Raw genomic sequence first — 27,682 nt, forward strand, 5'->3', positions numbered from 1 at the left:
GTGAACACAAAGTTGACTATAGAAGCAGTCGTCACACAAAGTGGCAATTTGAATTTTGATATAGAGCCTCTAGTGTTGGAGTTATGAAAAGTGTGAAAACTTACCCATGTGACAACTTACCCTGCTCTCCCCTACCGTTTTTTTTTTTTTTTTCATTTAATTATGGCCTTTTCATTCTGCTGTTGGTCTGGTTTAAAAGAAAACATTTAGTAGTGATAAACTAAAACTAATCCTGAATGGCTATCCCAACGCTATCTCACGAGAATTCATACATATTTTACAATTTGGCTAATTCGTATCAATTCATACCACCACATTCGTAAGTTTTGGTACAATTTGACCCCCTGACGTTGGGGTTAGGGGTTCAATTTCATGTTTTTTTCTTATGAGAATCAGACGATTTTGCAAATTTAACTTTGTATTGATACAAATTAGCCAACTCGTAAAATATGATTTCTTGTGAGATCAGGCTGGCTATTCATGCAGTTCCCCCAAATGTCAATTATATATTTGCTGAATTTATTTTTGTTTTATCTGCTCTTTCCTACTTCCTTCTTGTCAGTTAAACCCTGACTTTTGTCCTCTGGAAAAGAAAAACATGATGGAAAAATACTCTTACTATAAATATTTAAACCACAGGGGAAAAGCATGTGCCATTTTTGATCAAGGTTGTCGTACTTGGAAACTACACTCTAAAAAGTCCATTGGGTCAACCCAACACAGTTTGGTTAAATTAACCCAGAAAGTGTTTATGTTTGACCCAACCACCAGTTAAAACAACCCAGAATTTTAGGTTAAAACAACAAAGCATAGGTTAAATTATAATGCAGTTGTAGTTTGTTTCTTTTTAATTCAACACTGGGTTGCACCTACAGGAGAATGTAGTATGTAGCCCAAGAGATGCATTGCATTTTGCCGCAGTGCGCATGGGTCAAACTTCTGTGTACATCTACGAGTCAAAAACATTATACCTTGCAAGGTTGTGCTTTTGACCGCATGCGTATATCACGTACACATTAAAAACAGAATATTCAGAAGTTTTTACACGATTTTTTACGTGAAATGCAAATTGCTCATTTTGGCGGTAGTGTACAAATATGTTTTTCTTGGGCTCAAATTCATGTTTATATCTTTATATTCTTATATATATCCAATTTTAGATCAATCAGTGAGATTTTATGGTGATTTGCAAATTTGTCAATAGACGTGCAATAGGTATTCTGAATAGGGAGTGAGGGGTGGTGGGTGGAGAGTTTATTTTTAAGGGCTTTTAACCTCTATAGAATTCCTGAAAAAGGCTAAAAATGCCTAAAAATTTTAAAACTTAAAATAGTTTGCATCATTCGAATCACAAGAATTTCAGCTTTCCAAAGATATGTGACATGTTTAGATTTTTGTTTTTGAGGTGTGTTTAGTTGTATTTGAAGTTTTCTGTCAAATAATGCAGTGTCTCTCCCACGGTACACTGGAATTTTAGTCAACAAAGATATAAATGACCTGACACAAACCTTTTAGTAAAAAAAAATCATATTTAATATGTTTAAAAGCTGGGGTCAAATTGCCCGCAGTGGGTAAAAATGTTATCAGTTTTTTGGGTAATAGGAGGGTTAAGCTACCAGTCTTAGTTGGTGTGATGTCTCTGCTTGCCTTAAAAAGCGGTACAACGCAGAGATAAGACAACAAATAAAACATGAAAACTTTCTCAAGTTTGCTCTGGGACGTTGTACTTCACACATCATTGATTGTAACGTTGGGCAACTTTTAGCAAACCAAGAGTAAAGCATCCCTGTGACAATCACAAGCTAAATGGACACTCCACTTTTTTTTTTGAAAATACACTTATTTTCCAGCTCCCCTAGAGTAAAGTTAGAGTGAGTTTTACTGTTTTGTAATCCATTCAGCTGATCTCCGGGTCTGGCACTACCATTTTTAGCATAGCTTAGCATAATCCGTTGAATCTGATTAGACCATTAGCATCGTGCTCAAAAATGACAAAAGAGTTTCGATATTTATCCTATTTAAAACTTGACTAGTTACATTGTGTAATAAGACAGACGAAAAATTTAAAGTTATGATTTTCTAGGCCAATATGGCTAGGCACATTACTCTCATTCTGGTGTATAATTAAAAACTTTGCTTCCAAAACCATGAGTGCAGCGGGCGCAATGATATTACACACTGCCCGAAAATTTTGCGGGTACTGCATAATAATATTGTAATATCATCCAATAGCAAAATTATCAATCATCTTTGGTCTTTTTTGAGCGTGATGCTAATGGTCTAATCAAATTCAATGAATTATGCTAAGCTATGCTAAAAGTGCTATCGCCAATCCCGGAGATCGGCTGAATGGTTTCCAAAACGGTAAAACTCAGTTGTTTAACTCTAGGGGAGCTGAAAAATAAGCCTATTTTCAAAAAAAGTGGAGTGTCCCTTTAAGCGTGCATATAGAGCCCAATGTTGCTTTTTATAAACAATTGCATTCTGATATACAGGACATAATGATTAGGCAACATCCAAACTTATGTTCATTTAGCTGAACTTTCTTATATTAAGCTTTTGATTTATTTGCTTATACTGCACTGTAGTCAGCTCATATATACATTTATCAAGATGTTTGTAAGTACCAGAAGACAGCTTCACACTTACTAATGCAGTTTATTCCCCTATGCTTATAACGCATTAAAACAGGGCTGCTGTACTACAATATTAGCCTACATTTCTTATTCCTCTGGATAACCCAGGCTCACTTTATCATCAGAAGTCAGCTGTTCTTGCGTTCCTCGATTTTAGTTAGATGTGCCACTACAGGAGATTGCAAATATGACAGAAATCGAGAAGAGCACATTAAGATCAGATATTATGTTCCAGGGCGTAATGGCAGCAGAGAGAGGCTGAGTTATGTACACACTTCTTGTACACATTCATAAGATAAGTGGACCCCAGGGCAGCTCTGGGTGAGTAGCCACAAGATTGATGTTTTAGAAGGATTTATAACACTGATGGCCTGTAAACCTTTTTGGGCACGAGGCCAAATAATGAGGTACCTGCTGTGAAGAAATGGAAAGATTTGAACACACCTCGAATCACCCGATTCTGCTGTCAGAATGTTTCTATTCAGCCATTACCTAGAATTAGGATGTTAGCAAGCTGGTTTACATATCTCACCAGATGATTTCTTCGCGAAGGCATTAAATGTTCAGGCAGTGTTTTAGTGTGAGCTCTCTCGCCAAATCACTTTCACACTCAAGCACTCCAGAAGGAGAAAAACATCTCCCGCAAAAAACCGAATGCAGATCTAAAAGCAGCATGGAAAATGTTATAAATATACATCTTTTTATTTATATCCCGGAATGTTCCACAACCGAGCAGACCCTCTGCAGGTACTTCTGTTCATCACAAAAACAGCATGTGGATGAGAGCTTAGCCAAGTCCAATCCCAGCCCCTTCTCTGCTTGTCACTTAGCTAGCACAGTTTGACACATCCAAAGCTTCTCTACTATTCATTAGCATAGACGCTGTGCAGAATGAAATAAATATCTTCCTCTGCCTCATCAGTTCGAATTTGAAGAAGGAATGGTTACGTAAGTCTGCTAAATTTATCAATGCTCATTTCATGCAAAGCCCAAGCTTACAGGCTGCGCGCTCTGTGCTGTGCACCAACCGGAGGATGCCGTTGCTTTCCCTCCAAGCCATTTCATGCTATTCCTGTCCATGAAAAAGCCAAAAAGACACTAGATAAAAAGGTCAGGATATTTTTAGACCGAGATTCTCGGTTTGGGGGCAAAAATAAGCTCCGTCACAAGAGTTTTCAATCACTTTGTGGATTTGCACAGGAATTTTTTCGATTATGCATGCGGGGCATCTGTGACTCGCCTCAGCGTGTGGAGGGGTGGGACATGGATGCAAAAAGACTCCAAAATATGTAGTCTATGTCATTTAAATAGCTTTGAACATGAGAGACTGTAGTATGAGCCTTTGGTGAATGAATTGGTATTCTAGTGTGAGGCTGAAAGAGAACTGCTTTGCTCCCACAGGAAACTGTTAGTGTCCCTCTCTTTTTTCTCTCTCGCTGTAAGGCTGAATGATATGCCCCATGACTGTGAGCTGCTCAGCTGTACGGGTCTGAGTGACAGCTCCCTCAGAGCGGCTTAAGCTTAAACGGCACAGCGTAACGCAGTTCAACACAGCTCAGCTGAACACTACACTGCATACCACTTACCTGCACAGTCTAAAGTTAGATAGCACACCGAACACTCAGCAAAAATCTGTACAACCAATGTCAACAAGCACTAAAGCATTACAGCTTTAAGTATAATATAAAATGACACTTCAATTCAGAACTTGGATGCACTAGCATTGCATAAGAAGGAATTGTAAAAAAGTGCACCACAGCATGGGGGAAATTCGAACATAGCTCCCTTTCAATAGGAAGGTATGACACTTATTCAGATAATCTTTAAACCTCCCTGCCAATCCCACCGCATGACTGCAAAACCCCTCACGTCGTATTTGAAACCTCTCCAGAAGATGTTCTCTGCATGCTGTCCCTGCTGCTCCATTTCTATGTTACCTAAATGATCACACACTCTGTTGTCCCCAATTGAGTCAGATCATTTTAGGTCCTTTCAAATTCAGAACCAGAATATTCAGCGTTAAAATCCACGCAGTCCAAACCTGACCCGGCACAAAAATATTTACGCTGCAGCTCTCATAAATGTATGTGTTTGTGCTAGCAATTGTAAAGATGCATTAAAGATGCATAAAAAATGTTATGCATGTTGCATTGATGTGTTTGGAATATAAATTGAAGGTAAGCTTTGAGAAGAATTCAAGGATGCTTTGCAAAAATTTACCCACAATGCATGTGCAAAGTTAAAAAACTTAGCCCAGAACCAACCACAGTAGGCTATACGTGCAAAAGTGGCTACCATGCCAGAATTAGATTTGTTGTTTTTGCAATGTTATAGTGATCATATATAATTCTTTCTCAGACTCTTTAATAGAATAAATTCAGAAAATACAGGAAATGTGTATATAGTATTAAAAACTGTATCGTTTTTAGGGTAAACTCCCCTTCCACTTGAGCATTAGCAGGAAACTGCAGGATCTCTTAAACCTAAATTAAATCCTAATTTCTAATTTTAAAAATTGGTCTTTTTACTTCAGTCTGCTCAAAAACGCTCAAGATGTGTTTAGTGCCAAGAGAGGTCACACTAAACATCGATGATGCCTAAAGAAGGCATTTAGTCCTTAAATTATATATATGTATCTTAATAAAATAGTTTGAAAAATAAATATGGATGGACATTAAAACTTCTAAAACAACAAATGGTGGTGGCCTAAGACTTTTGCATAGTCATGTATATTAGAGGGGATATAAGGGACATATAAGGGATCTTGGTATCATTAATGCATTCTGCTTTAAAGATATATTCATCAATATGAAAAGCATTTATGTAATTGTTCTCTGAAAAAAACAAATTATAAATGGCTGGATATGTGACGTCACAGGGTAGAAACATTTTCATATTACCTGCCCCATGCAAGATAACACCTATTTTTACATTGTTCTGTTTTAAAAACGGAAACAGTTTGCGCCTGACAGAACAACACCACAGCAACATCCTCTTTGTTTGAGATTAATCAACTACGACACCACACAACATCTAGCCAGTGGATCCGAATAACTTGTTTACACTCACAATGCAATTGTAATAGCAGTAAGTTGTCAGTCAAACACTGTGCTGTTTCTGGCTGTGAAAATGGTTCCAAAGGATCCTGACATAAGGAGAATGAATTCAGTTTGTTTTTACAGAATATCCTAGCCACAGTAAATCACGAAAAATGTGTGTTTGTTCAGTGCATTTAACATTGATTGTTTTAAGACCACGGACAATTCGTTGCTGGCTTTGCTAAATAAGCATTTGGGTCGTGCCCAGTGTTTTGAACCCAGACGCAATCCCACGAACTAAGTAACATTTTCATTTACTATTACATTGTTTTCAGTTGGTAATGACAGTGAAAGTTACTTTTCAGGATCCGCTATTAGCTAAAACATTAGCCATGCATGTTGACAAATACACCCATAAAGGAAAACCCCTCAAATCTTACTTTAATCACAAAATAACAGGGTGCAAAAGGTCATAATTTCCGTTATTCTGAATATTTATTTGGCGAATATAATGTAGTGTTATTATAATTACACCTCCGGCAAAATAAAAAAACGTCATGCCCCTTAATACAATTGTAGTAAATGTTTGCTTTATAACCTGCGTTTTTGTTTTCTATAATTTTTTGTATATTTGAATAACACCCAGATTCCCCAATATGCTGCGGTTTGCCTTTTGCCAAATTATTTTTTATAATATATATAACAAAATTAGTACCTTAAAAGTAGTGATTTGTCTATTTTGTGCCAATATTATAGCTTATATTTTAATGTTTTAAAGGGAAAGTTTACCCAAAAATAAAAATTTGCTGTTTATTTTCTCACCTTCAGGTCATGCGATATGTTGGTGCATATTTTCTTTAGTAGACCAATAAAGAAGACATTTTGCAGAAACTATAGTGCTCTGTGATTCATATAATGCAAGCATGGGCGGATTGGCAATGAGGGGCCGGACCATTTTTTTAATGTGGGCCGGTGAGATTTTTTATATATATACCCAATCAGAGATTAAGTGGATACAGGGGGAAACTGGTCATATGGAGCAATGTAGGCCAGTTCGCTGTTATGCACGCAATTAAAACCAGTCCCGAGTCCAACACTTTAAAAAAAATCTATATATTATTGTTTCTGACCAGTCCATAAATCCAGACAGTTGATCAGCGGCCCGATTGACATCGGGCTGGCCCCTTTCACTTTAATCCCGCCAGCGTAATGTATTAAAAAAAATAATAAATAGCGCAAGAGTAACCATCGGCCCTTGACACACGCTCTGCGGCCCAAAGGCTATTTTCTACACTGACGTAGTTACAGCGTCAAAATGGAATCAAAATGAAAGAAGGCGGGAGTTTCTGTTCACAGAAGCAATTGTACACGACTCCCAACCAATCGAATTACATGGTTGAGCAAGATTTTTACCAATCATATGAAAGAAAATGAGTTTTTTAAGACAAAAGTGAATTCCAGCCAATCGCATTACAGAGCTAAGCAGAATTCCAACCAATTAAATGAAAGAAGGCGTGAGTCTCTGTTCACTTAGTTTGAGCGTTTGTATAGTGCTTAACACATGAATGCATTTTGTTTTAAAGCTGCATTACAGAAAATGCATCCTTAAATTAAAAAATGCAGACAGTTAGCAAATCCAGAGATGCAAACTACCTAACTTTAAAGATAAAAATCTTTAAAAATTAAAAATCTTATTAATGCTACTACAGTTTTTTAGTTTGGTTTTTTATGTGTGTTGTGATTTTGTGAGTATGTTTCATTTGTTTCGTTTTGTTAAGACAAAATTAGCTTTGATTTTGGACAGTTCATCCATAAATAGATTTGTGTTTCCTTCTCATGTTAACAAAGTCTGTCCACACCTTTGGTTACACTTTTTGGCTGTTCTGGTATCTTTCAGTAAATCATTTGTTCTCGATAATGATTTATAAAACTTAGTGAGAGATCTACACCCTCAGATCTGACAAACAGAACAGAGAGTCAAAGCCTTAGGTTTAATCTTGTTTTATGCCATGGTTGGTATACACATTTAAGAGACCAAAAAGACAGAAAATGTGTGCGTTATCGAACGAGGGGCCGGTCTGGTCCAAAATGCCAGGGCCGATTTTTTGTCCCAGTCCACCCATGAATGCAAGTCAAGTGATTTCCAGTTTTCCAATACAAAAGTAATCCCCATGACTCCTGGTGACATATTGTTGTCTAGTAAAGCCAATGGATCGTTATTTTTATTGCAAGAAATTGAATGTTACTTACAGCAATATTAGCGTTAATGCAGAGCCTCATCCAAACATAAACACAATTTTCTTCTTGTGGTGTTTGGTGGCAGTTGGCCAACCAGCCTCTGAGTGCCACCTATAGAGCTGGAGTGTATATCCTTCTTGTGTATGTATATCTAAGAAGTGCACTTTATCCTCCTGCTCTATAGGTGGCACTGAGAGGTTGGTTTGCCAATAGCCACCAAACACCACAAGAAGAAGATCAGAAATGTTGACTTGCATTACATGAATCACAGAGCACTGCGGTTTCTGCAAAATGTCACCAACATATTGGATGTCCTGAGGGTGCGTACAGCAAATTTTCATTTTTGGGTGAACTATCCCTTTAATCTAACATGAGTGGGCATTAAAGCAAATTAGACATGACTTTTGGCTACTACTGTATGCTTATCTCACAGCAATTGTCTCTGTTATGTCCAACAAACCTGCTTTTGGGAATTTTGTGACTTTGTCTTTTCACCTAAACATAATTTGATACCTTAATCCCTAGACTGGCAAATACCCACACTGCCACCTAGGATGATGAGGGCACAGTCAGGTCAGGGGTGTCAAAGCCTGAAAATATCAGACTGACTCCTGCTGCTCAGGTTCAGCCCGGGCCCCGGATGAGTGGCAGAAGCCTTTGAAATTGTGTGTGTGCATGTGTCTATGATGCGTTTGTGTGTCAGTCAGAGGCCTTTCCAAAAAGATCCAGTGCATTGTGTGTACTAAAAGGGTGAGCTAGCGAATGGAAATATCTATTGTGGATGATTGACAGGTCCTGACACCCTTATATATCACTTTGTTGAACACTCATGGAAAATATACAATATGTCCATCCCCCAGGTCTAAACGGTCTACGATCCTGCACGTCTGTGTCCGCGTACTATTCGGAGGCATGAATGCACCGTTCAGTATCTCGTAATCAGAATAAATGCAACACGACACTCGTTCCACTATGAGAACAACTCCTCTGAATATACAGACTAGATGAATGTCTGCAGTTAGACATGACTAATAGTTCATTTTAACTTCGTAAACTGAACAAATCCAATTATTCATGTTTGTAATGTTTTACCTGGAAGCGCTTTCTTTTTAATACAGTAACAGCGTGATTTTTCCAATAAAGCATTTCTATTTGATAGTGAATGAGTTTACCGTAGCCCAGGGGTGCTTGCGTTTCCAAAATAAATATGTCTAAATCGACTTTGCATAAGAAGAAAGGGTTTCATGTGAATAGAACTTCTCTCCTCTTTTCTCTCCTCCACTTGTATTTTTGCTCTAGACAATTCACACTGGCAGTTTCCATGACAACAAATAGAAATTTCCCTTCACACCTCATGCGGGTGCATTTCACCGCCAGTGCATCGAAGACAGCGCCCGCCTCTCATGTCACAAACTGTCTGTGCCATGCTCTTGTGCTCCAATTCTCCTCCTTCCCACCCCCCTCCAAACCCATGTCACTAAGCCTCAGCTCCAAGCCTCAGCCCGCGAGCTTTTTCAAGGCCTCACGCTGACTGCGAGGGCATACGCGTCATATAGAATCACAGTCTCTGATGTATCAGAAGCTGCTTTGGTATTACGGGTTGGTTAAGATGTATCCCATGTATGGAGTTATCAGGGTTGAGAATGATGTCTGTAATTGCACAAAGTGACTGAGGATGTACTGTGTGCCCATGGCGGTGCATGCGTGCGTGTTACGGATGGCTGAGTACATGCAGTCTTACGTGTTCTGTGCTCTTACAATTCAATAGTTTCTGCATCAACAGTTCTCTTTCTCTCTGCCGGAGCATTAGGTCCATTCACTTTTTCATGCTCCTATTCTTGTTGATACATTTTTGTCTTTCACAATTTTATCTCTTCCTCTCATTCCCATGGAACTGCTCCTTCTGCTCCGTCATCCATTGTCCTGCTCATTTATTTTGGTCTCTTTTTTTTCCACTCTCTGCACCTCTCTCTCGTTCCTCTTATCTTGTTCTCTTTGTTTGGCATAGTCCTGAGGAGCCACCGGGATGATCTAACATACATTCAGTGCTGCCGAAGGGACCCATTTTAAATGAAAGGCTTCTGTTGCCAAGACAGCAGATTTCCTCTCAGCAAATATTACTGGACGTAGTTAAAGCACATTTAAGTGTGAAGTGATGTTGTCAGCCCTTATTGTGGAGGAACCTATTTTGATTCCATTTATGAACACATGTCGACACGTTATTAAACCTTGAGCTTCGACATTACATAAAAAGGCCATCGTGAAGCCATGACCCCTGAACTCAACTTTTCACACAGACAGATGGGAATTTTTGTGTTGATATTCACTTTGATATAAGGCTTATTATCCTTTACATACTGCGGAATGTTCTTTTTCCAGAAAAGCACACAAAATATTATAAGAGCTATATTGTTTGGATTTTTATGATTTTTTTTGTGTGGTTTTCTAACTATTATTTGTAATTGTACACTGAAAAAATACTTTGCTGCTTAAAATTTTTTTGTTGAATCAACTCGGATTTACAAGTCATTTCAACTTACTATTATTTATCTTGACTAGAGATGAGTTGTTATAACTACAGGTGAGTTGTTTTAACTGATAAAATTAAGTTTACTTTTCACAACTATATTTTATAAGTTGTGACCACTCATCTCTGTTGACATGACTTGTAAATCTGAGTTGATTTAACAAAAAATTTTAAGGCAGCAAAGTATTTTTTACAGTGAAATCTAACAAAAAACATTAAATAAATTTTCTCAAAAATATAGAAAATTAAAGGATTATTTATTGTATTCATCATATCCGCTTGGGGTCCTAGTTTTAAAGAATGTTTAATGTTTTATTTTGGGAAAAAACATCCACTGTAAAAAACTTTGCCGCCTTTAATGTTTTTGTTGAATCAACTTTAAGATTTATGTCATGTCAACTTACAGTTATTTATCTTGACAAGAGATGAGTTGCTACAACTTATAAAAAATGAAGTTGACTTTTTTTATAAGTTATTACAACTCATCTGTAGTTATAATGAGTCATCTTTATTCAAGATAATAGTAAGTTAAAATGACTTGTAAATTTGAGTTGATTTCACAAAAAAAATTAAGGCAGCAAATACTTTTTTACAATGCGGTAGCTTTGAAAGCTAAACAACCGGTTGATAAAGTCAAAATGAAGCTGTTGTTAATTCTTGGAAAGAGTCAGGAAGGCCAAACCCCTGAGGTGGGATAGGTAATATTCTTGGAATCAATAACCTAACAGTCAACTATGTTCTTTTCATTATTAAATTAGCTGTAAATCATGAAATGTATATGTGAATGGGATTGCCTGAAGAAATTGGGTTCGGCTGGTTTAGAACATTTAGAGGTGTGTTAGTTTCATACTTTATATATCCACACCCAGAGTGTTAAAATTAACACTGAATCAGTGAAAATGAGTCAGTGAATCAGTCTAAAAATGATCAAACACAACTATAATCAGGACTGCTGTTGGTGATGTGACATTAAAAGTCATTTGATTTGATGATAACATCATCAGCATCAACAACCAACCAAATAATTTGGCTTCCTTGGCTGTAAAAAGAATAAGAAGAAATCAAGGATCAAGTCCCCACCCAGCTAAAGGAAAAACTAATCATTATTAGGGTGACTATTTGTTAACAGCAGGTGTTCATTATTAACATTTGCCCTAAAGTATCATAGCATGTTATTTGGGTAACATTTTATTTTGATGGTTCTATTGAGGAAGACTGCACAGTACATGTCAACAAGCTCTCATTAGAGTATTATTGAACTGTTTGCTTAATATCTGCTAACACTTTATTGTGATGATTCTCCACAGGACATTCTACTTTCAACATTCAAGTACATGCCAACTTTTAACCCCTAAGAGTCGAATACTAAACTAAAGGCGATTTATAGTTCCGTGTAGGACCTACACCTACACTGTAAAAAATACATAGTATTTTTGTCAAATCAACATATATTTTTTATATTGCTTTAACTTTAAAAATTAAGTTAAACAATTTCAACTTGATTTTAAAAGTCATGTCAACTTTTTACAAGCTAAAACGTACAATAGTACACTTTTAAACTGATGAGTTAAAAACAAATAAAAGTAACACATTTTGTGTTACTTTTAACACAACTTTTAACACAAAATCAACACAAAATGTGTTAAAATTACATATAATGAAATTACTATCTAGTCTCACGAGGTTTTATGATATAGTCATGTCATTTTTTTATTCTTTTTTGTGATATTTTCACAAATTTTCGTGTTTTTTCATGATCGTATAACGAATTCCTGTTTTCGTGTGATTATCACGTATTGGTTACTCAACTGCTTTTTCCTATTTTTAAACCATTGTCGCTTCAGTTTAGGTTTAGTTTTGGTGCTTGGATTAGAATGTCACTTTATATATTAGTTTATATTATATTTTCTGATTTATTTTATTATATGTCGCCTGGCATTATGGGTTAGAGTTGGGTTTGGGTAGGGATGTCATTTTATGTAAATCTAACCCCAAACCAAAGCAACAATGGTAAGAAAATAGGACAAAACAGTTGAGTAACCAATACGTGATAATCACACGAAAACAGGAATTCTTAATAAGATCACAAAAAAACGCAGAAATGTGAAAAAAAAATCTAAAAATTACGTGACTATATAAAGAATTTTTGTGAGACTGGTCTGTAAAGGTTGAATTGACTTGCAAAACCAAGTTGTTTTAACTTCATGCTGCATTTGTTTTTTACAGTGTACACGTTACCTACACGCAACTCTCCAAAAATGTAACAATTGGTCAGTTCTATGCGGACCAGACCGCAAGCACTGTGATAGGTTCGCTAGAACCCGTCAGGTCCAAAAAATAAATCTGTCGCATATGCATTTCAACCAAGTTGAGGAGCGATATTTAACTAAAGCTGCAACAAAAGTCACTGTCTACCTCAATCACAGCTGATGCTAATATGCTCCAACAGCATATAACAAGCTTTTTCTTCTTTTGCTTTACCTTAATATTGGATACACTCAAAAAATTGTGCTAAATAGCACTAACAGCTCATAATCATACACTGTAAAAAATTTTGTTGAATCAACTTGGATTTACAAGTCATTTCCACTTACTATTATTTATCTTGACTAGAGATGAGTTGTTATTACTACAGGTGAGTTGAAATTGACTTTTCTCAACTATATTTTATAAGTTCAACTCATCTTTGTTGACATGACTTGTAAATCTGAGTTTTTAAGGCAGCAAAGTATTTTTTACAGTGTAGGGGAACTATTTATAGTGCTATATAGCACCTATAAAGAACCCTACCTGATCTCACAAAATTCAGTGAAATAGTCACGCATTATTTTGCTCAGTTTTGCGTGACATTGTCACGTATTTCCACCATATTACGTGCCCCTGACACGACTTTCTTTTCCGTGACATTTTCACGTATTGGTTACTCAACTGTTTTTCCTATTTTTAAACAATTGTCGCTTCGGTTTGGGGTTAGATTTGCTGTTTGCGTTACGATGTCACTTAATGTATTGGTTTATAAAAAAAAGTTGTATGCTTTTTAAACCATCGTCGCCTGATGTTAGGGTTAGAGTTGGGTTTGGGTAAGGATGTCATTTTATGTAACAGAAAGTTGTTCTAACCCCAAACCGAAGCGACAATTGTAAGAAAATAGAAAAAACAATTGAGTAACCAATACGTGAAACTGTCACGGAAAAGAAAGTCGTGTCAGGGGCACGTAATATGGTGGAAATACGTGACAATGTCACGCAAAACTGAGCAAAATAATGCATGACTATTTCACGTATTTTGTGAGATCAGGTTAAAAGAACCATATGGGGTCACTGTTCGAATTAAGTCAAAGATTATGGGGGTCCCCTAGCTGAGCCAACGAGTGATTTCACAAAGTAAGATGTGATCATGGATTAACATAAAAAAATGGATTAACATTTTTTGTTGGTCCTGGATCAATATTTTAATCAAAGAAACCCCAAATTACTCCTTCACTCAAACTCTTTCTACTCTTTTTACCACCTGAAATAACAGTTTGAAAGATTAAAAAAAAAACGTTACCCTAAAGATTACTAAAGATAATAAATAAAGATGGTAACTAAAGATTCTAACCGTCAACAACGTAAAAAAAATTATCCACACGCAGAGACATGAAAGTTTCTCAATCCGAAGGCTGCAGCATCCAGAGGTCGCATTTGTAGGCTGCATATGTCTTTAAGACTTTAAGAATATTAACAATTATAAAGTTGACTTTTATTCTTAGTTAATCATAAATTGTTGTAAAATGCTTATGACTTGCAAATGTATTGCTCAGTTAACTTAAATAAACCAGGCTTGATGCAGCCTGCATATGCAACCTCCGCATTGACTCGTCTGTTAACTCCTCAAGAAATCAGCGTGAGGTGCACTTGAGTGTTTACATTAATTTCAGACAGAAATCTTTTGGATTAGTTTATTGCAAAATTGGGACAAATAATAGACAGTATCGCCTTGTGGAAGTGCAGCACAATCATTTTTAATTCATGTAGTATTTTAATAAAAACCAGGGGACCCCCATAATTTATATTTTTGTGCATTATAGGGGGTCCCTCAATGTTCATAGGAGGTCCGTGACCACCCCAGCACCCCTTCAATTCGAACACTGGGTGATTTAGCACCAGTTATGGTTCTACAGAGCACAATATGGTTCTATATAGCTGCTATATGGCACTTATGATTACCAGCCAGTGAACCATTAGTGCTATTTAGCATTGTTTGTTTTTAGAGTTTATACACCAGTGGACATTGCCTACTAGGAAACTGCGTGTGTTATTGCATGCCAGAGTATAAATGAAAGCCGACGCATAGCCTACGGCGTAGAGGGTACGGCCAGGTCTTATGCAGAACTATAATTCAGCCTTCATACTTTGAGTTTGTTGACATGCAGGTGCAGAATAATTTGTAGTCAACAGAATGTTTAAAGGGGACTATTAAAACGCCGTGCACAAACATTAATAGGTTTCATTATACAATATCAATTAAAAAGTTTCAAGAAGTTACTGATCACAATGAGAATGTATTGTTGCAAAAATGAATTTCAGCTGTATTTTATAAATGATGTTAAACGCAATTGATCCTTCCCTTAATTGCTGTCCACAGGGGAAAATTATTTGCCCAGTCTTTATCAGCCCAGGACTTTGAGAAAATCAAAATTTTGATTATCACTTGATTGCTTTAATTGGGTATGAATCAAATGGCATCTGGGGAGACCCTGGGAAAAGCTCTGTTAATTATGGTGCAGAATTCTGATGAGGAAAGGGCACAATAGAGAAGCAGGAGAGAGATTGGACATTATCTGAAGATGAGGTGGAGAAACCTAAGAAACTACAGGATTAGAATGAAAGTTCAGGACGCGATGTAGAGAGAGAGAGAGGTTAAAGGAAATCGTTGGAGCGTAAAATGGGGTCGAATTTCTAGGGATAGTAACGGGCCGGGCATTAAGTTTCCAGCGCTCGGCAAGGGAATGGGATAAGGCTAGCCGTTTATTGCTGCGTTCTCTGGTAGTGTGAAGGCTACAGAATGCCCACCATGTGCTTGGCTATTGTTCTGTGTCAGGTTTAATGTTTCAACTTTGAATGATGTGGCCTATTCCTGGAAGAGAGCCACAAGCCTCAACTCAAAACCATCAAGACTGTCTTTCCGCCATTAACGAGTAATAAAAATGTATCCCAGTCTTTTAAAAGAAAAACAGCTTAAGTCCTTTCATTTGTCAAAAATGAAAATGAAATCAATGATAAAATAAAATGATAAAGCTCCTACGCAGTGACCTTGCATATGTATGATGCAAATAGCATTGTGCCACTCATAACACATAACTATCTCACTCTTGTGTCAGTCACCATAAATGAGCGTATGCGCCTTGACTGTTCCACCCGGTGGTAACAAACATGCTTGCACACGGCTAATGCGAATGTGACAGATGACATTCGGTATGTCGGAAATGTTATGCAAGCGTGATGATGCAGACACGGCGAGCGTTTATGAGTTTGTGCTCACGGGTACGCCTGTTGCCTCAAGTGACTGCGAAGACGGAAACCTCACCGACCGTTTTGGGTCCTTGGGCAAGTTCACCCCATTTTACAGACAGCAATGATGGGCGTCGGTCTATAAATATCAGTGCTGATTTACACCCTGTGGCCGGAGCTCGGAGTCCACAAACACTGACCTTCAAGGTGGAATGCAAACACCCAAAGACAAATCTGTCTCTTTCCATGTCAGCTACTGCAGTTTACAATAAATAAAGAAGCCTAGAGAGAAAGGGACGATCTATAATTAAAGTAGAAAGGTCACCTACCCTGTTACCTGTTGACTCTTGTCCGCCAGCCACCGGTGACTTCTCTGAAGTCAAACAATGGCAGAACATAAAACTGGGAATAGGTAACACCTCGTGTATTTTGGTGCGCTGATTTGGACAAGCGAGTTTATGAAAAGGACTGCATCAGCATTAGAGTGTTATTGCAAGTGTGAGGGTGTTTACATTGTCGCATGCAAGCGCATTTGTGTGTGTGTGCGCAGTGCAGAGGAGCGTAGGGCTATTTTGTACACGGGGTGTGAGCTCAGACACATTGTCTTAGAGAGAGTTCAGATCCTGTGTCTGGAGCTTATCCAAGAGTCTAGTCATTGTTCCATCCAGCTTCCATTTAAAATATTTAAACTGTGCCGTACATGAATGACGGGTGGATCAGGTGTCAAAAATGTTCATGGGCCCATGCAGCAACAAATGTCCCATATAAACGCTTTGCCCTTCGGTCTCAGGGTACGGTGAAAAACTTAGATACTACCAAAATGACACACATAAGTGGAGCAACACATGCTAATTTAATGACAGCTGAGTTTATGGAAAGTCATTAGATGGGCGATCATGATTCATTCAAAAATGCACACAGAGTAGAAAGATAAAAATGGCCTTCTTTGTTTTTTATTGAATATATTATATTTTCTGTATTTTTTTATTTTATTTTTTTTATTTTCAACATTGCACATTTCCATCACATCATATTGCTGCCTACAAAATGATATGCATGTAGAAAAATCCAGAAGGTTGATGAATTAACCCCTTAAAAAAACAAAATGATACAGGGTCTCCAATATACAAAAGTAATAAATAACACAAACACATATTCAATCAGGATGCAAGTTTTCAAAACTAAAGCATCATGCAGAAGGAAAAGGGCAAGCCCGTCCAAAACTTACATGAATTGAGGAACATCTGGTTATTTATTTACTTCTGTAAAGGGGAGGTTTCTATACACTTTCCTGCCGTTCCGATTGTTTATCATAAGACTCACCGAGCCCATCACCCTCCGCCTATTTTTTGGAGCTGAGCCCAACATACACCAAACGGACCTCTCATCAACGGACCTTCTGAAGCAGACCTTCTTAATTGGCAGAAATGGTTAGTAAATGTGTGTAATTGTTTTATTCAGCGACCTGTAAGTGAGAGGATAAAGTGATGTATGACTGACAGAATACGTAAAGTGATCTGGTAACTATATGAGATCTTTCTCAGTCATCAATGTTCTCCCGCGGTTTCATTACTGTACGGTGACAAGGGTGAGCAGCCAAGTGTTACACTGGTAACTCTATCCATTACAACACTTTACAAAAGTGAAAAATGCCTAATTATGATTCTAAAAGATTTATCTATGCTCATTGAAATCCATTACCAATGAGCTGACTGTAGTCACTTCTACCAAAGTACGATATTTTCCATGCTGTAAGTGAAGTCACGATTTTTGTTTATTTGTTTGTTTAAACAGTACATCAAATATCACACTGATATACTAAGATTCTTCTCCGGGTACTGTATGATTGCTATATTCCCATAGATTTGACTGAATGCCATTAGGAAAGTGGCTGGGATTCCGACCGTTTCCAGCCGTACAGCATCTATCAAGCGAGATTTCGATTTCTTCATTGCATTATGCTTTCCTGCGTAAATTAAACAACATCAGTTTAGCAAACCGAACAGGCCTGCGATATGAAAGCAAATGCGAGAAAGTAATCAATTGATTAAATCAATGAGAGGACGTGCTGATATGTTTATCTCTTTCACAGGGCAAAGCTTCCTCTCTTCCTCCAAACCCTGACCAGTCAGCACTGGCAGAGCATCTCCATGGTAACAAAGTCTCCTCACGGTTGGCTGATAATTCTTGGCTGTTGACTCGGTGTATAAATGAAAGAGCCATGCGCATCGCACTGTGGATTTTAAGGAATTCTTTTGTTCTTGAATGTAAACCATTCCGATCCACTGTATCAAGCACAGAGCAACGTGTCATCGTGACATCATATCGCATATTTGCTATGACATGTGACATAACACGATGGTCTGTGTTACGATGCTTCATGGTGTCCATCCACCTGATGATCTTGGCTTCAGTACTTAGCAAGTTGTCCTCCGCTACAGAGGCTGATCGACTAACTAACGCACGCTAACAAAGAGAGGAGAGTCTGCAACTGGCAGGATCAGCGTTCACAACCATCGGGAATCATAAGAACAAGAGAAAAAACAGAGATGGGGACTTGAGAAGGCTAACAGTCAAAAAGTAGATCTGCTTAAAATGATGTGCGACCTGGAGGACACAATAAAATAGACATCTGATTATGTACATATGTTGTGTTTCATGTGCATCTATTTTTACCAGGTCTAAATTTTGTAAGGAAATAAAGAGGTCCAAACATAAAACATAGACTTTCAGGGTTCAACTTTGGTTATATAATATTCAAGGCTAGTTTTAAAAAAATAGATAGTACACTTCCATATAACTTTGCATACAGATTACTTGAATGTATTTCCATGACAACAAAGCAGCTGGTTCATTCTATAAATTGTTCATGTTTATATTCTAGACCACAAATCTTTTATCCTTAAATAAAATTCTGACATGTCTATTCAGAGACAGATACAAGGACAAGATAGACATACGGACAGTCAGACAAACAAACAGACATAGAGAGAGAGAGAGAGAGAGAGAGATAGAGAATAGAATTGTGTGCATAAGCTCAAGTCTGCATGCTTGGTTGCATGTCAGATAGGCAAGGAAGAAAAGAAAAAGCCAGTGAGTCAGAGAAAAAAAAAGCAACAGGAGTGGGAGGTAAAACGAGGGACAGAAGTATTGTGGGGCAGTCATTTTCCGAGGGAGTACATCTTTGTGTTTTTGTCTCACGACAGTAAGAGTATTAGTTCACCGGGAATATGAGACGATCTCGTAGATCTGTTTATATGTGGCTTTATTGTCAAGCTGTCGGTGTGGTGCTCTGTAATTTGCAGTCTTCTGTTTGAGGCCACTATTTATAGAGGGGATTGCAAAAGAGGGGAATTGAATTGCACTAACAAAATTCCCAGTTAGCATTGCAATACTCTTTAGAAGTGCATCGGTGCTCTTTGTTATTGGTATTGCACTGAAATGATTAGCAATATTTATCAATCCAACTGTAGATGTTGGTCTAAATGGGACGTTACTGATATTTAAAGTGGATGCAGACTGCTTAGAGGAGCACATTCGCCTCACCATCTGAGCACTGGGCATCAGTCCAGTGATGCACCGACTCGCATCAACCAGCTGTCCACCAAACCTGATGGTAGTCACAACTCTACCCCTCTACTGTGTCATACAGCTGCAACTTGGAGCCACAAAAGCCACCAAGCGCAATTTCGGTTTTTAAAAAATATAGGATTTTGATAACAAGCTGCTCTCATCTAAAAGCAGATGATTGTAAATTATCAAATGATTGCGGTCCTGCGAAACCAATGAAGGGAATGTAATGTGACCCTGCATTCAAACTGTAAATGTGTGACCCTGGAGGGCGTCCAGACTGACATCATTAAACACTGCCGCTGAATTTCTTCATTCCAGCTGGCAGTCTTTTGGTTTAGGAAATGAAAGGAGAGCAAACTAAATGGAAGAGGCTGCCATGGAGAAATGTTCCCTTCACTTATATTTAACACCTTTTACCAGACCTACCCAATAGAAGCAAGTAGCAATATTACACCCAAACAAATATTTCTCTATAATAAGAAAATATTCACATCTGTTCTTGCAAGACACAGATCACTCTTAAAGAAGAAAACGAAAACCTGTCAAGCTATTTAAGAAGTCTCCTGCTGCAGGTTCCTCTACATGGAGATGTAGTGTACTGTGTCTTTAAGGCATTTGTTGGGGCGGGTCTTAAACAGTTTGACACCTGGCTTGATGATGGACTTCCTGTCTTACTGCTCGTTGGAGAGGCTGCAGTGTCTGCTCTCATCTGATGTCCAGCGGTGGCTTCGATGACACCAGTGTCAACACTGTCCACTGACTGGTAGTCATGGCCATTCATCTCTGTAGGCTACTGAAGGAGTCCAAAGGCTGACGGAAAAGTCTCTCGCTGGCAAGACTCGCAACACTAAAACAGAGAAGAAAACAATAGTTTAGATTTGATTGGAAAAGTTCATTGTTCTCATAAAACTCATGTGTTCGGATGGACACGCAAGTTTGTAATTAAAGAGCTTAGATGCAAAACTCGCTATGTGCATCTGACATATTTTCTGGTAAATAACTCTTTGTTAGATTCTGCAAAAAAAAAACTTATTTCTGAGTGGCCTGAGGCCGAGATTTAGTGTATTTGAAGCTAAAGTATTTGATGAATGTATTATGTATGCGGAGAGCATTCGGTTAATATCATTATCTCATTTTTGATTGATGGAGGTGGCGTTTAGCGGCCTTTGCATCTGAGCTCCTTAAAGGCGGAGTCCACGATGTTTGAAAAACGCTTTGGAAAAGGAGACGGGCCGACTACCAAAACACACTTACAGCCAATCAGCAGTAAGGAGCGTGTCTACTAACCGACATCCTTGCCGGGTTGCGTATGTGTGGGGCGGGTCTATCAACAGAAAGTCCAGATTCTAATGGGGTAGGGGCGTGTTTGTTTAGCTGATTTCAAATATCAACATTGGTTTTCAAACATCGTGGACTCCGCCTTTAATTTTACACACCTGGAAATGTGCTTCTTATGTGGTCTATCACATGATCATTCACATGAACTGGACACTCTGTTTATGTGTGAATATACAATTGAATAAATTTCAATAAATATTTGTATTTAATACCTGTTGCTGCTATAATTATGGGTCAATTCAGATGTATTAATACTTTTTATCATTTCAGTTGTGAAGGTGACCATTTTTAAAATGCATACATAGAAAGCATCTTTACTAATGCAGATTAACGTGAAGCATGTTACCATGAAGTGCTTTTCAGTGGGATGTACACAATGACCTCTGCACTGATCCCCTTTCATAAACTCAGACAAGTGGATTCAGATGGCAATTAAATTACCACACGACCTTGTTGTGTCAAAAAAACAGGAAATTTTTATGCGGGTGGACAGAGAAAATAACGTTCTTTTATCGGAAATCATTTAGATTGAATGAACATATTTAATAAACATTTAAAAAATGCTATTGAACTTTTGAAAAAACAAACCTTTATTATTATTTATACATAAACACACATTGACAGAGAGGTATACAATATAGTTAACATGTCAAGTTTCTGTATAAATTCTGTTTTGTATAATTGTGTATAAATGCTGCTTGGATATGTAACAGAATATTCAAAGTGTATATTTTCTGTAATTCATCCAGCATACAGTATCAGTTCTGCCTACTGTTGATAAATACCAGTGGTGACGTTTCATTGTGTGCTTAAATAGTCATGTTGTGGGAAAATACGTCATCAGTGTCCCAATGTGTAGTGAACCAGTGTCCTCCTTACCAATGCCTGAACTTATTCACATAATATTCACCCAAGACTTTCTAGAATAAGAGTTTGCTTTTTTACTTCCACCTGAACAGTAATGTAGTGTGAACTAGCTGCTGCTTCCTTAAATCCATTCCACGTGGCTCATTTAGGCCCTGTCACAAATGGCGCATTTCATGTGGACTTTCGGTCTTGTGGGCTTAAATTAGGCATACTCGCTTAGTCTACGAGTCTGTAGGGTGTCCCATTTTTCATTTCTACGCTTCAAAGTGTGCTCATCAGCGCCCCCTTGATGCGGTCTTTGGCGAAGCCCACACTGCAGCAGGCTTCGCGCACTTTACCAACACAAAAGTCCTTGCAAAAGAGCAATCAGACCAATCACATGACGGAAGGGAGGAGTTCACACTGACGGGCAACTTATCTTCCTATTTCCGGCTTGACGCTCAAGTCTGTCTCAAAATACGACTCCGGTGCAACCACGTGGACTTGCATCAAGGGTCCCTAAAGTCTGCACTAAATAATGTCATTAAAGTGTGGACTTTGAGTAGGACCACAAGTCCAGAGTGTGCCATTTGGGACAGCCCTACTGAAAAATCCAGCCAAGACCAGCACAAGCCGGCGAGCTGGTTAAGCTGGTCTCCCAGCTTGGTTTTAGCTGGTTTTGCTGGTGTAGGAAGCTGGTCTAGCTGTGTTTTGGTCACTTTTTAAACTGGTCTAGCTGGACTTAGTTGGACAGGCTGGGAGGACCAGCATAAACCAGCTAGTGCCACCTTAAACCAGCGAAAACCAGCCACCGGCCTATGCTGGTCTTAGCTGGATTCCTCAGTAGGGAGGGCCATAGAGTCCATACAAATCTAACTCCATGTTGTGTTTTCACTACTTTTGCCAACTGTACTCCCTTGACACAACCAGGTTAGCAAAGCTGGCATCTACTTAACTGTTTTGGACCCACCCACATTATTTTGCATCCGACGCCCATGAGGGCCAATGTCCGCAGCCCATTCATTTCAATTCAACTTTATTTGTATAGTGCTTTATTTCACAGTTTACATTGTTGCAAAGCAGTTTTATCAAATAGAATACACATAAACTCTGCATACATTAAACACAGACAAACTAAACATTTAAAAAACTACAAAGAAAATGTTCAAAAAGGAGTTCATAATGGCGTTGTATAAAGTCCTTTGAAGTCCTTCCATGGTCATCTTCCACTGCTTTTGGGTCATCTGACATCATTGTGTGCATCGTATGTGGTCCTTCTTTATCTTGCTTTATCTTCCACTGGTGTTGGGTCATCTGACGCCCTTGTAGGAGGCTGGATTCGGACTGGAGCTGGTGTAATCAATGGGTGCCTCAGAATGGGCATCCCAATGTGGAAGTAGAAGAGCAGATAAAAAATAATTAGCGTACTTGAAACAGTTCGCATATTTAAGGTAAAGGATAGATTATTGGTTATTTATTAGCTTAGAATGCCGGATGCATTATGTGTATGCTTGATGGCTTTAGAGAGAGTCCCGAACAATGTCAGGAACGCTATTTCACAGTTTAGGTGCCAGGTATGACAAGTCTCTAACTCCTTTGGTTGATTTTGCTATAGGATTTACTTAAAGTCGAGTTTTGCGATCTTAAAGAGCGTGATGGAGTGTATCGTGATAGCAGATCTGTTAAATACACAGGAGCGCAACCATTTACGGCTTTTTAAGTGAGTAACATTTTGTAAATGATACAGAATTTAATCAGTGACCAGTAACGATGCAAGAATTGGAGTTATATGATCATACTTGCATGACCTGGTTGGCAGACTCACTTAGCAGCTGCATTTTGGACTAGTTGCAGTTTTTTTAGTGAGGATGCGGGAAAACATCCTAATAATGATGTTTCAGAGGTCCATTGGCATTAGGCAGACACACAAGACACTGAAGCACTGTGAAATTACTGGTGCTCATTTTCAGAGTTATTATTGCTATTAAAATCATGGTCATTTTTTATTTCTGCATAATTTAAACTTAATTTCAAAGATTGTTGCGATTATCGATATAAAAAAAGTTTTTTTGTTAAATACAGCTGAAATAAAGACTTCACAGTGTGTGCAGAATCCATTGTCCTTGACATATTAATTTATTTAAAAAAGAGACTTATTTAATATATTTTAATAATTATGTAGTTGAGCGATTCATTAAAAAAGGATTTATTTTGACTAGATTTCCCATTTTGGTCAAGTACAGCTTTTTACTAAGATGTTTAAGTGGCTGGTATGTTTAATTTTGCATTTGCAAAACATGCATTTGTGTCCGTGTCTGCTATATTGTTTATTTAAAGGGAAAACATAAATAAACATAAAATATAACTCTGGCACACACCGTTGTTCTGGCAAACCACCGAATGTGTCTGTTTCTATGCTAAGAAATAAAAACAGCTAAGCATATGGTAAACCACAATATTATGAGGTGAATCGTGCTGCTGGAAACAAATGTAACACTGAGAGCCCCTGACTAACACACACATTTTGTTCCCTTCCTCTCTTCATCACTCTCCCTTCGCTGCTCTCCTCTTTCCTCTCTCTGCGTTACTAAATGACGTTCATATTTTCCTGGCACGGGAGAGGTCAAAACATGACTGAATAAGGAATTCTCCAGTAATTGAGGCCAATTTTCCTTTTTCTGAGACGTTTCATTCCGTAGCTAATTTTAGCCTTCCTGCACGCAGTCGTTTTAGTGTTACAGTGATCCAACAACAAGCCCGAATCCCATGAACTCTGGTAAAGTTGAACGACTCGTGTACAATAGGAAAGACTTCCAATGTTATCATACCAGCCTAATGATATGGTCTATTTCTATTCCAGCATATTAAGCTAAGCGCTAACTTTCACCTGTTGACATTTTTAGATTTAAAGCATAGCATGATTTATCCAGTTTATGAGACTTTTATACTATTTAGGGCCACTTAAAAAAGTGTTTTTAGACTTGTTTGTTTAACTGTAGGACATAGCCAAACATGTACACTACAGGCTCACAAACACACAAGAAAATACTCTGAGTCACCTTGATAAAGAGGCCTGTAGCAGGTGTGGTTTGTGCGACCTAAAATTCTTCATTTTCAACATCCACAACAAAAAGAGCGAGAACGCAGCCGCTCAATAACAAAATGTCCACAGCAAATATCCACATCATTTATCATTGCTGATCTATCCTAAGCAATGAGAAATGTATCTCTCTTTGGCTTGCTCAAATGCCCACATAGCTGCTGTTGTTTCTCTCTCTCTCCTCTCCCTCGTGCCTCTTTCTCTGTCTCTTGGCTGCCCTCCCTGTAGCAGGCAAAGCATGTAGTAAGTATGTGACAGTGTCTGGAGCTGGAAGCATCAGCGTTCTGATTTGGTTGGGGGGGTTTGCACAATGGAGGCACACGTGCTTGATGTGCCTCTGAGTCATCTGACTGTATGACAGACCGTCAGTGCGAATTAGCGGCATCCTGCTCGCGGGGGCGGAGCTACGAAACATCATTAAAACAAAGACGCCCTTCGCCCCCTCAAAAAAAAAAGGCACGAACACAACAACGCACAAACAATGCATATACACAGAAATCCTTATTCTTCTGAACAAGAATGCAACCGAGAGAATTGACTGCTGATGGAGTCGGTGGTACGCCAAGGGGTTTTACAAGAAAATAAAGACAGCAACAAGAGGTGTTATGCTCTGTCAAGCAATTATTGATTTTTAATCAGCGGAAGTTTTGTTTTCTCTATGGACAGCCATGGTTCAGACCGCAGAGTATTTACTAAAACAGACCCATCAAAAACAACTCTAACCTGAATGAAGGAGAGCAAAACAACATGACAAAATGCCCTAAGGAAAAAATTTGACACGTGTATGGTTGTTCCTTGATAAACCTTCACTGTATAATATGCAGTGTTACACAAGACTTTGTGTTAAGCTCTTAAAACATTTTCACCAATTTAGCTGTGTACTGAAGCATGACCTTGAATATTAGTGTGCAATATTCAATATTTAATATTATGCTTCTAACATCACATGCTGACTTAACGCTGAACTTGCTTAACAAGAATGCAGTAAACAAGCAAAGTAATTATTACAAATTATTAAGAAAGGTTAATCATAGTCTCATCATTACCTCTTAAAGTACACCTCTTTCATTCATTGTAGCTCATACTGCTTTCCTCAAACGCATTGATTGTGTACAAACTCATAGAGCTGATATGCACTGTGTCCCTGATTGGCCAGCTAATCTGTACGTTGTGATTGGCCTGAATACCTCTGACGTCAGCCGGAAATGTGACGCTCCTTACCATGTTTGAATGATTCGCTCACAATGCAATGCTAACAGGAGTTAACTTACAGGCTGTGGGTCTGAAGCGGGAGGAATTATGATAATGTCGGTCTTGTCTACGTCAACACGCCCAGGAAGTAAACGGTTGCCTACAATCTGTGTGTTTGTTGTAGTCCAAAAAAAGAGATTTACGTTGGAAACGATAACTCGGGTCATCGTTTACTTTGGGGTTTGTACCTTTTGCATATCGTTAACGTACTAATACACACTTACACACCAAAGGATATGTAAAATCGTGAATCGGACTATAGTTGCTTTTTAATTGCAAAATGCTCTTCTACATACTGTGTGAAAACTGAAGCACAAACGCACAGTGAGTACATATAACTGCCATTAGACATGATGTGAAAATACACCCTTTGAGCAGCCTTCATCTCAAGAAAACAAAATAACACAATCCCCAAGTGAATGAGCAACCAATTTTTCGACAGTATGAAAGTTTTGGTTTGTACAGGGTTATTAAACTCCTTTTTTAGCTGTTGCTTCAGCAGAGTTAACAAACACGTTCCTGTAGCAGCATGGTGACTAAAAAGGGCAACACTCAGAATGACTTTAAAACAGCCTTGTCAGCGGTGCTGCTCTTAGGCAATGTTTATTAATAGATTTAAATTAGGAGAATAGTAAAAATGGATAAAGTCTAACAGATTTAATTGTACGCTCTCCCTTGAGCACAGAAAGGATAAAATGTACAAACAGATGTGTGGATGAAATTTACATAAACACTCGAGAGTTACATGTCCAAATAAGGACATCACTGTCTAATTCCTCCTTAAATGATGTTTCAATTAAACCATCAAGCTTCAGTTGTTCGGTATTCTCTTTAGGCACTGGATAGTAAATACCTGAATATAACATTTCTAAGCAGATCCAGGCTGTTATCTTTTAATACACATCAGTGTATACTGTTACAGTATGGTTTGTGTATTTGTTGTCAGTTTCATGTCAAAGCATATTTACTATGTTAAGTAAAGAATAATGTACAGGGAACTGGTTGTTATCGCAGAAATAATCCCCGTCAGGTCTTGTATCACACTGAAGGGACTTATTTCTCTATTATCCCGTTTATTTATTTACCTCATAAGTAAGGTAATGAATATAAATAATGATTTATTTTTAACGAATGCAGACCTTAAAAACTTTCGTTTTTAAATGGGCCATGGCATGAAAATATGACTTTTTCCATGTTTAAGTGCTATGATTGGGTCCCCAGTGCTTCTATCTACCTACAAAATGTGAAAGAGATCAACACAGTAACTTTTGGTAAACTATTCTCTACAAGCACATGAAAAAATAGGTCGTTGAAATTTGGCTCTCCTTATGATGTCATCCAATCACAGCACTGCCATTTAGTTCAGAGAAAAAGAGAGAGAGAAAATAATTTACAACACAATTGCGTTCCAATTGCAACAAACTGCCATTATTGTGATCAGTGTTTGCACTTCATCAGCTTATTTGCATTTTAAAGGACACACCTAAAACGGCACATTTTTGCACACCTCTACAAAGTGTCAATTTTAACATGTTATAATAAATTATTTAAATGGTGTTTTGAGCTAAAACTTCACATATGTGCTCTGGGGACACCAAAGATCTATTTGACATCTTAAAAAAGTCTTGTGCCATGGCCCCTTT

At 38.0% G+C, this 27,682-nt stretch overlaps 1 protein-coding gene across 2 annotated transcripts in view; it reads right to left on the reverse strand.

Annotated features, from left to right (window-relative positions):
• Positions 1-16,817: 16,817 nt before the first annotated feature.
• The window catches only part of kcna4 (potassium voltage-gated channel, shaker-related subfamily, member 4), a 34,704-nt gene continuing 23,839 nt past the window's right edge, over positions 16,818-27,682 (reverse strand). For both annotated transcript variants that reach the window (XM_055203831.2, XM_055203825.2), the window contains exon 3: positions 16,818-20,351. The gene's annotated coding sequence lies outside the window, so the exon portion shown is untranslated. The remainder of the gene's footprint in view (positions 20,352-27,682) is intronic.

Source organism: Misgurnus anguillicaudatus, chromosome 21 (genome assembly GCF_027580225.2).
Source record: "Misgurnus anguillicaudatus chromosome 21, ASM2758022v2, whole genome shotgun sequence".
In the NCBI taxonomy this organism is placed as follows: Eukaryota; Metazoa; Chordata; class Actinopteri; order Cypriniformes; family Cobitidae; genus Misgurnus; species Misgurnus anguillicaudatus.